The sequence below is a fragment of the Penaeus japonicus genome, unplaced genomic scaffold (assembly GCF_977035675.1).
Source record: "Penaeus japonicus unplaced genomic scaffold, GWHDUDI00000001_assembly GWHDUDI00000033, whole genome shotgun sequence".
Classification (NCBI taxonomy): domain Eukaryota; kingdom Metazoa; phylum Arthropoda; class Malacostraca; order Decapoda; family Penaeidae; genus Penaeus; species Penaeus japonicus.
In genome coordinates, this window is record NW_028234435.1 from 887,641 (window position 1) to 897,640 (window position 10,000).

Genomic DNA, 10,000 nt, shown 5'->3' on the forward strand with positions numbered 1-10,000 from the left:
GTGTTGTCACCGTGAGACATCAACTCTTCGCTTCGCTTCGTCGGCGACGGCTGGAAATTGACCAATAAATCAGGCAGGCCGCCCTTGCACGCCCTAAACAGTATGGAAGCGACCATATTCACAAAATATATTACCTCATTTATAATAGCATGATCGCCACAATGCTGCAATGGGCCGTGCCACTTTAATCTTTGAAGTGATAAAACTACGTTTATCATTCAGTATCACACTACAGTTAAAAAAACAAAACAAAAACAAAACGGATTTAACAGATATTAGAAATAAGATAAACTAAGCCGTTTTTAAGTGGTTCTTAAACGCATCTGCTTGGAAGGAAACTTACTCTAAAGAACATTTTCTTTTCGGCTACCCTATTTCCTCTCTCATTAAAATCGCACAGCCAGCTACAGCACATCAACAAAACTACCGCAACAAGTATGCCCCCGACTTCCTGATGTCCATGGAAAGGCAGTGGTTACACCAAATTAATTATCACAGCAATAGTAGAGATGGAAAATATAGGCCTACCCAAAGCTCTCAGCGTCTCCCCAAAAGCGCTGCTTCTGACTTTATGGTCTCTTCCTACCGAGAGAAGGAACTGACGGAGGAGGTCGAAGGACGAGCTCCCCCCCCCCCCGCACCCCCCCTCACGCCGTTGCAACGAGGCCCCGTCCAGGAGGAGGAGTCGTGCTTGCTAACCGTGCTTGCTTCTTCACTGGACGCTTTCAAAGTAATGGTGATGTTACAAGAGACAAGTTATCCGGGCTTCAACCTCTTTTTGCTTAATATTATATATTTCTTTATATATATATCATTTATATAATATATCATTTCTGATATGTTCCATGTTCATCCCATTTTTTTTATTCGCCTTGTATCAAATTTTGCATACACTACCTTCAGAAATACTAATGCATTTATTAAGCTATTTTGATAAGCAAGCAAGCAAGCAAAAAAGCAAGCAAACGCACACTCTCCACTTCTCTCTCTAATTCTGACACACCCTAATCTTGAAGACGACTCGCAAGCACAAGCTCTCGTGGTGTGCTCTCCCCACCACCACTCTCCCCACTCCTTCACGCCCTAACTCCCTCCCCTCCCCCTCTCCTCCTCCTCCTCCTCTTCCTCCTCCTCCCCCTCTCTCTGCCGCCCACGTTTAGGTTGCGCCGAGCACGAGAAACAAGTCATAGTGCTAGTTACAGTCACTAGTAACCAGACACTCACTCGCAAGCCGTCTGTAAACGAGATTTTAGGGCTTGGTTTTCAAAAGCTCATTTGTAAAATAAAGTATATAAATAAACAGACTCGGTGTGTATTATTCGAGCTTACTCAACCTGTTACACTAAGCTAAGCACGCTCACTTCTACATCTCTTTTTTTGTATCTTCAGAAATGAATGCTAATGTCAGGGTTCCATCAGACGGCAAGGAAAGAGAAGAACAGGACCAGTAAACAGACGAGGGAAAAACACCCGTGGCGGGGGAGCGAATCAATATGAAACACGGTCCGCTATGGGAGGAAAAAACTAAAGCTACCAGGCTCATACACCGGCACATTTCATCGGCAGAAGCAATGAATTCTCCTCAAAAGAACGCTAAACTGATCGTAAGGAGTAATCAGCCAGCGTCTTATCGAAAGGTAGAATACTCTGCAACATGAAAAAGGGGGAAACAGACAGAGAGACAAGCGAGGGAGGGAGGGAGAGAGAGAGAGAGAGAGAGAAACACACTCGTCATGGGTGGGGTTTGCGGGCCGGAGTTCCATCCGCCGAAGCCGTTGGGAAATACAACACCCTTTCCTTGACGCACGGCCCATGATTTCCCCTCCTCTCCTCTCCCCCTGCCTGCCTGCCCTTCGTGCCAGAGGGGAGGACACATCCTCCCACGAGAAAAGGTCCCCAAATCGGTCCCAAAAGCCGAGGGACACGGGAGAGGGAAACCGGAACGGCCAATTTAAGTCTGTCTCCCTTTGCTGTCCCCGCAACAGATGTGCACAGGGAGAGAGAGTGACACGCAACAACACAAACCGGCGCTGCGAAGACACTTACCTTCACTACTTCCGTTGAGGAGTTTCTTCCTTCGTTTCAGGAAAAAATAGTTATAAGTATATATAAAACAGGCGTCTTGGATTTAACTCTTCCACAGGATCTTCTGAGTGTTCACCACCATCCGCGATTCTCACATTAATACGGTACTTTTTGTTTGTTTTTTTTCCTCTTTTCCAAGATATATTCCTCTCAAGAAATTGATATTTTCCTTTCCACTGCCACGCTATTACAAAGTGTATAAATCCTCTCCGTTGACGGTTGCACCCATACAAATTACAGCATTAACCATTCGAGAAGGAAAATAAGGGAGAGGGGGGGGGGCGCTCTTTCCAAAAATCAAAAAACAAGATTCACAGAGTGGGGCTCCCAATAGGTCGTAGTCCAAGAGAAAGGAGTACAAAAGGCAGCCGATTCCTACGCGGGAGAGAACCAGTGATGGCTAGGGACCAACCAGTGCAGGAATCAGCGGAGCGCACGAGCAACACATCCGACCTGCACCGTAGGTTCTCGGACACTGAGTCATAGACGGCGATAGCGCGAGTTACATAGACGCATGTGGCGATGTCTACGATGATGACGTCATAGTCTGCCCCGCCGCGCATGCGTTGATGTCCCCGACTGAAAGAAGGAAAAGAAATAGAAGAAAAAAAAACAAACGTTTGCAAGTCTTTGTGTTTTTACTTGTCCTTCGCGACTTGTTCAGTATTCGTACTGGAGTGCACTCTGATTCATGCGGGTGGCGCACCATTTCTGGCCGACGGCTTTCGACCGAATATAGATTCGAACTTTATCAACCAATTCAAAAATCTGGATCAATTTTCTTTCCTCCTCCCTCCCTCTCTCTCACAATTATCTAGCGGCGGCCGGTCGTCAAGGACGAATTGGTAAAAGATGTCATGGCCGAGACAGGCCAAATAAATGGGAGAGAGAGAGAGAGCGAGAGAAAACAATGTAGAGAAAAAGAGAGCGAGAGAGAGGGGGAGGGAGGGAGGGAGGAGAGAGAGAGAGAGAGAGAGAGAGAGAGAGAGAGAGAGAGAGAGAGAGAGAGAGAGAGAGAGAGAGAGAGAGAGAGAGAAAGGGAGAGAGAGAGAGAGAGAGAGAGAGAGAGAGGGAGGGGGGAGAGGAGAGAGAGAGAAGAGAGAGAAGAGAGAGAGAGAGAGAGAGAGGGAGAGAGAGAGAGAGAGAGAGAGAGAGAGAGAGAGAGAGAGAGAGAGAGAGAGGGAGAGGGGGAGAGGAGGGATGGAAGGAGAAAGAGAGGAGGGAGAAAGGGGGAGAGGGAGGAAGGGAGGGAGAAAAAGAAAAGAGAGAGAGAAAGAGAGAGAAGAGAGGGATACGAGAGAGAAAGAGAGAGGAGAGAGAGATGCGAGAGAGAAAGATAAGAGAGGGAAGGAGAGAGGTAGGGAGGGAGGGAGAGCGATCTTGCTCTTTACACACTATCTTATTTATCTATCTTGGTATAGTTTCCCTATTGAACGATGATGACGATGATGATGACGACGGTGGCGATGATGATGACGACGACCCTGACGATGACGACGAAGAAAAAAATAGTTTCTGATTAAGATACGTCAAACACATGGCTTCCACATAATTAAAAACCAACACCACCTTCATGCGATTCGAAGATGACAAACGATGGCAAAAAAAAGCCTTCCCCCCCCCCCCATCCTTCTCAAGGTGAAAGAACCCGATTTCCTTCAGTCACTCGGCAACGCAATTAGGCACCGATTTACACCGAAAACTATTTACTGATGGATAATAAAACTGCACGGAGAGGGGGGAGGGGCGGGGGAGGGGGAAGGGAAGGATGGATGGACGGAGGGAGGGAGGGAGAGAGGGAGGAAGAGTGAGTAAGTGCGTAAGTGTGAGAGAGCGCGTAATAGTGAGTGAGTGAATGAGTGAATGAGTGAGTGAGCGAGTGAGTGAGTGAGTGAAAGTGAGTGAGAGTAAGAGAAGGGGAGACATAGAAATAGGTTAGTTGGACAAACACAATGGGACACACAAATAGATATGATAAAAACAAACAAACAATGAACGTTGTGAGTAAAAAGTCACCGCACGGGCCAAAGGCATCCACGAAACAGGCATCCACGAAATAGGCATCCACGAAACAGGCATCCGAGAAAGGGAAGCTGGCAAAGCGTCCAAACACGAAACTGCTCCTCGTCGCTCGGAGGAAACAAAGGACTTGTTTGCCGCCTGAGCAAGCACAAAACTGGGTGAAGGTACAGTGAGTGGGTCAGTCAGTGCCTTTGCTCATATGCCTGCATATGATAGGGCCGACGTGGGCGCTGGAGAGGGAATGTGTGGACAATGGTGTGTGTATATATATATATGTGTGTGTGTGTGTGTGTGTGTGTGTGTGTGTGTGTGTATGTGTGTGTGTGTGTGTGTGTGTGTGTGTGTGTGTGTGTGTGTGTGTGTGTGTGTGTGTATGTGTGTGTGTGTGTGTGTGTGTGTGTGTGTATATGTGAGTGTGTGTGTGTATATGTGTGTGTGTGTGTGTTTGTGTGTGGGTGTGTGGGTGTGTGTGGGTGGGTAGGTGGGTAGGTGGGGTGGGTGGGGGGGAGGGTAGGTAGATGGGTAGGTAGGTGGGTGGGTGGGGGGGAGGGTAGGTAGATGGGTAGGTAGGTGGTTGGGTGGGTTTTTGGAGTCCGTGCGCCTGTTTTTTTTTTATTCGTGTGCAAATCTATGTTGCGTTTATGTATGTGTACAATGTTTGTGTTTGCTTGCTATTTGCCAATCAATTATCTGTTGAAACTAACGTTCCATATGACCAAATACAAGACCACAAACATTAGAGTATAGTGAAAGCAGAGAAAAAGAGAAGTACGGAGAAAAAAAAAGATAGGGAAAGAGGATAAAGACGTTAATTAAAGCGACGAGGAAAGACAACGATAGGAGAAGAGGGAAGATTTTGGGAGAGAAGGGAAGATGACGGAAGGGAAACCATAATAGAAGAGAAGGGAACGTGAACGCAAAACAATAAGAGGGGAGAGGGAAGATAAAATAAGTAAGAGGAGAAAATGAGAGGAGGGAAGGAGAAACAATGAGAGGAGAGAAGGGGGCATTGTAGGAGAAGAGGGAAATGAGGGAAGAGAAGAGAAATAAGAGAGAAAGGAAAATACGAGAGAAGGGAACCAGGAGCAAAGAAGAGAAAATGAGGGGCATGGAGAGAGAGTGAGGGAGAGAAATGAAAGAAAGGAGTAGAAGAGATACGGAGAGAAGATAACCTAATGAGAGAGAATGGGAAATGAAGCGGGGAATAAAGAGAAAATAGGAAGCGAAGAGAGAAGAGCGGGGGTGGGTAATGAGGATGAGAATTAAGGAGAGCAAATCTGAAAATGAGGAAGGGGGAGAGAGGTGAAGGAGGGGGTAAAAGACGAAAAAAATAGATGAGAAAGGAAATTATGAAAATGAAAACAAGAGAAAAAAAATAAGTGTAAAGAAAAAAAGGAAAATATTAAACGTAAAATCCCCCCGTTTAAAAATTTAGAGCGCAGCGCCCAACCACACTCAAGGTGCCATTTACACATGCCTTTAAGATGCCCGGCCGCATAATGCTTACGACACGGCATACAATACCAAAGGGGATTGATCGCAACAAGGAAATTGCAATTGATCAACAAATGCATTATATTAACGCCGGCTCTTTATGGATATCCAATACAAGGTAGACATCAAGATTGAGAAGAGGTGGTTATTTTATGTATGTGCGTATACATACTGACATCACAATAAATATACATACACATACATACATTTTACGGGATGTTTAACTTTATTCTCTTAATTCATAAACTCTGAATCGTGTAATATATATCATACACACGAAATGATGATGACGATGAATACATCACTAAAACTCGTCTCACTCAAGTAACTCCGATCAATATCCCGATATAACGTGCATATCCCTTTCTTGTAAAACAAGAGTAAATTATATCGACAGTCTTTGCACTAAAATGTAACTTCTCGTTCTTATGCATTTTGCACAATCTGCTTCAGAGAGAGAAAAGTTAAGTTAAGTTTCATTCCCTCTTTCGTCCTAACTTTTTAGTGTGTGTGTGTGTGTGTGTGTGTGTGTGTGTGTGTGTGTGTGTGTGTGTGTGTGTGTGTGTGTGTGTGTGTGTGTGTGTGTGAGAGAGAGAGAGAGAGCGGGAGAGAGGGAGAGAGAGAGCCGTTTCTGCGCATGCACAATATTTATTTCTATACTTACAAAACAACAGTAAACTTGACTTTGGGTTCATTTTCCCTGGACTGTATCTAAGTATCCCATTTTCTGCTTCCGCGCTTAGATAACTTTGAGGCCGACTCGCCGTCTCAGACTCGGGAACAAAGGATGGTTACCCGAACACAAAGCGATAACAAGCGCACGTTTAAGAAATAAACCCATGGTTATTCAATCAATATTTTTAAAACCAGTAGTCTAGACCGCTGGTGAGGAGTAAATCCGAAAAGAACGGTTTCATCGAAGTATGAACAAACGTACATATGCAATCAAAACAGCAAAAGGACAATTGCATAAACAAACTTCAAACGAAAACAAAAGAGAAACCGAGCACATGAAGCGACCACGTCAACGGGAGGGTCAAGGCCACAACTTTTAATCCCCGCCGACTGCAAGCACGCTTTTCACTCTCGCCCCGCACCCTTTTCCACCCGAAGGGACGCAAGGTCAAACTCAGGGAGAAATTGTTCGAACTGAAAGGAAAAGGAAAGGAGTAGAATGGAGGACTTTGTGCAACCTGCATCATCCCTGTTCTTCGCCGATCAATAATTTACCGGCATCACTCTGGGGTACAAGTGAAAGCGAAGTCATAGAGTCATCTGTTACCAGCGAAAAATGACGGGGTTCATCATTTTTTAAATTACGTGGAACTTGACTCGGTTCAAGCCATGCATACAGTACCTTATCATGTACACTTGCAGCTGGCTGTGGCCCTTTCCCACCGGTACTCCAAAGCTACCCTACATTGGCGCCAGACAGCTGCTATCACGAGCCACGCGTGGTGTGGTGTGGCGTGGCGTGGCGTGGCATGGCGTAGCGTGGCATAGCTTGGCATGGCGTGGCGTGGCATGGCGTGGCACAGCGTGGCAGGTGGCGGGGCGAGGGACTAGGATCGACTCATCACTGTCTCGGTTGTCTAGATGAGGCTCATTATGCACGCACACATACTATGCCTTGCCTGTCATACACGCAGCATGCTGCGAGCGATGCCCCATGCGCACATGCAGAAATTCCAAGTACAGACAACAGTTCACTCTTTTCATTATATCTCGCTCATCGCATTGCTCCCTTCCTCTCTCTCTCCCTTCTCTCTCTCTCCCTTCTCTCTCTCTCCCTTCTCTCTCTCTCCCTTCCCTTTCCCACTCCCCACTCCCCACTCACCCGTCCCCTTCCACTCAGGGAACTTCCGTGTCCCTTATCGATACGTGGAGAGGCTAAAAAGGTTATCGCTTAAGAGTGGCTGATAACTGAGGGTTTAATCTTGAAGGATCGTCACAGAGATAAGGGTCCGGCGATAGCAGCAAGTCGCGCGTGGCGTATGGGAGGATATTGAGGGTTTATGTCCCAAGGCAACGAGACTTTATCCCTTTGGTTGCTATGGGCGTGGGGTTTAGGGCGTAGTTGATGGAGCATGAGTTGAGGGCACGTGTGGCCGGGCTTCTGAGCGTGTGTGTGTGTGTGTGGGGGGGGGGGGTGTTCAGGGGATGGAATGCAAATTTTGGGGAGTTTTAGACACGTGTTTATCAGAATATATGTAATAATGTCTAGGATTCATTTTAATTTGTCCTTGAGATTCGAGTGAATACAATCTGGGACGCTTGTGAATCAGGGAGAGAATGGCCGAGGGAGGACATTCCCAAGCCATAAGAATTTTTATCTTCCTCTCAAACCATCTCCTCTTTACTCCTCTGAATCTAAACCTTTGTCACAATGTGGGGTTGGATTTTTTTTCTCAAGATTTGCAGGGTATACTGTCGTTACCAAAATGTTATAGGCATGGTGCATGGGCGGGAGGGCAAGGCAATAATAGTCTCCCTTAGCCAACAACCATGCTGTGTCACTCACCCAACGCCAAAGCATCGTGGGCGGTATCTCGCAAAAGGAATCTTGGAAAGGCAATCAATCATGAACTCAGGATTATGGACATCAATAACAAAACAGCAAATTACGACCTCAACGAAGCTGATCTTGGGCTCTTCCTCTCCCCTGGCTTTCCTTTAGGTCCTTTCTGCCTTGTCAGCTATCAAGCCATTCTCCTCCTCCTCTCCTGTCTGTCGTCTGAAAGCTTTCCTCCGTTCAGTTCTTGGTCTCATTTTCTCGTTCGCCTTTCTGTTGGCTTTTCTTTCTTCCCTTCCACCTCCCTTTTTTAGGTCTCCACATTTCTTTCTTGTCGTTTAACTCCATACACTCGCTCCCTCCCCTTGTTAGATCCAGCCCATTTCTTCTCTCTCCTCTTTCATTCTTGTTCATCTCTCTCTCTCTCTGTCTCTCTGTCTGTCTCTGTCTCTGTCTCTGTCTCTGTCTCTGTCTCTGTCTCTGTCTCTGTCTCTGTCTCTGTCTCTGTCTCTGTCTCTGTCTCTCGTGTCTTTCTTTCTTCTTAAACCTTTAATACTTTAAGTCCATAATAAGTCTTCCGTTGTTGTAAACAACAAAAGTTATTAGAAAAAAATATATAATTTCAAAATAAAAGGCTTTGTTTGTATGATCCCTTCCTGCTCCTGTTCCTGCTCCTGCTCCTGCTCTTACGCCATCCAGTGACTTATCGGCAATTATTTCCCTTTGCTTTTAGGCTGTACTCACGGGCAAGTTCCGCCTATCAGGACCCGTCCTTGATGCACGCGCCTTCCCACTGGTGTCACTCCTATCTCCGAGTGCCTCTCCAAGGCACGATAGCCAGCACTGCCTTCCTTCTACCCTACCCCCTCACCCCCTCTCTCGCTCCCTACCCCCTCTCTCTTTTCTTTTGCTCCCTCCCTTTCTCCCTCCTCTCTTTCTCCTTCCCTCCCTCCATCCCTCCTCTCCCCCTCTCCCCCCCCTCTCTCTCTCTCTTTCTATTTCTCTTTCTCTCTAAAGTCGATCTACAGTTAGTTTTTTCTAGATGTATACATATATGCAGACAAGCATATATCTACATATATAAACACACACGCACATACATATATATACACATATACGCATATATGTGTGTGTATATATATATATATATATATATATATATATATATATATATATATATATATATATATACATATATATATACACACACATATATTTTTGGGGGATGGCTTAGTCTCCCTTCCTCCATCTAGTATTCTAACTTTCCTTTTTTCTCCTTATTCCCTAAGGACCTCTATCTCATTTGATCTCTTATTTCTCTTCTCTTCTTTTCTTCCAACTTCCTTTCGTCCCTTCCTCATTAATTATACCTCCGCTTCACCCTCCCTCCCTCCCTTCCTCATCCACGTACCCCCCCCCCCTCCAACTCTCGCTTGCCAGGACGTCTCCTCAATAAGTGAAATGAGTCGGTGGCTTCTCACGGCATCTCACCGAAGAGCCGAGACTGGGGTTCTTCACCTCACTGTCTGTCTGTCTGTCTGTCTGTCTGTTTGTCTGTTTGTCTGTCTGCCTGCTTGCTCGCCTGCCTGTCTGTCTGCCTGCCTGCCTGTCTGCCTGCCTGCCTGCCTGTCTGTCTGTCTGTCTGTCTGCCTACCTGCCTGTCTGTCTGCCTACCTGCCTGTCTGTCTGTCTGCCTACCTGCCTGTCTGTCTGCCTACCTGCCTGTCTATCTGCCTGCCTGTGTGCCTGCCAGTCTGCTTGCTTGCTTGCCTGCTTCCTTCTCCCTTTCGTGTTCAGCATCTCGCCTTCCGCTCTCCCTTAATTCATTTGTACCTGGAAGTCCTACAGATGCCCATCTGTATGTTAAAAGACGTGATATGCATTGTT

General features: G+C 46.3%; 1 protein-coding gene across 4 annotated transcripts in view; it reads right to left on the reverse strand.

Annotated features, from left to right (window-relative positions):
• Nucleotides 1–10,000, reverse strand: part of LOC122265253 (very long chain fatty acid elongase 7) — a 304,329-nt gene that overhangs the window by 71,773 nt on the left and 222,556 nt on the right. The window contains exon 1 of one of the 4 annotated variants that reach the window (XM_043034467.2): nucleotides 2,047–2,604. The exons of 1 other annotated variant lie outside the window; for it this stretch is intronic. The gene's annotated coding sequence lies outside the window, so the exon portion shown is untranslated. Of the gene's footprint in view, nucleotides 1–528; nucleotides 596–2,046; nucleotides 2,605–10,000 lie in introns of those variants that run through there. 2 more of the 4 variants (XM_043034466.2, XM_086556705.1) reach the window with 2 other exon arrangements.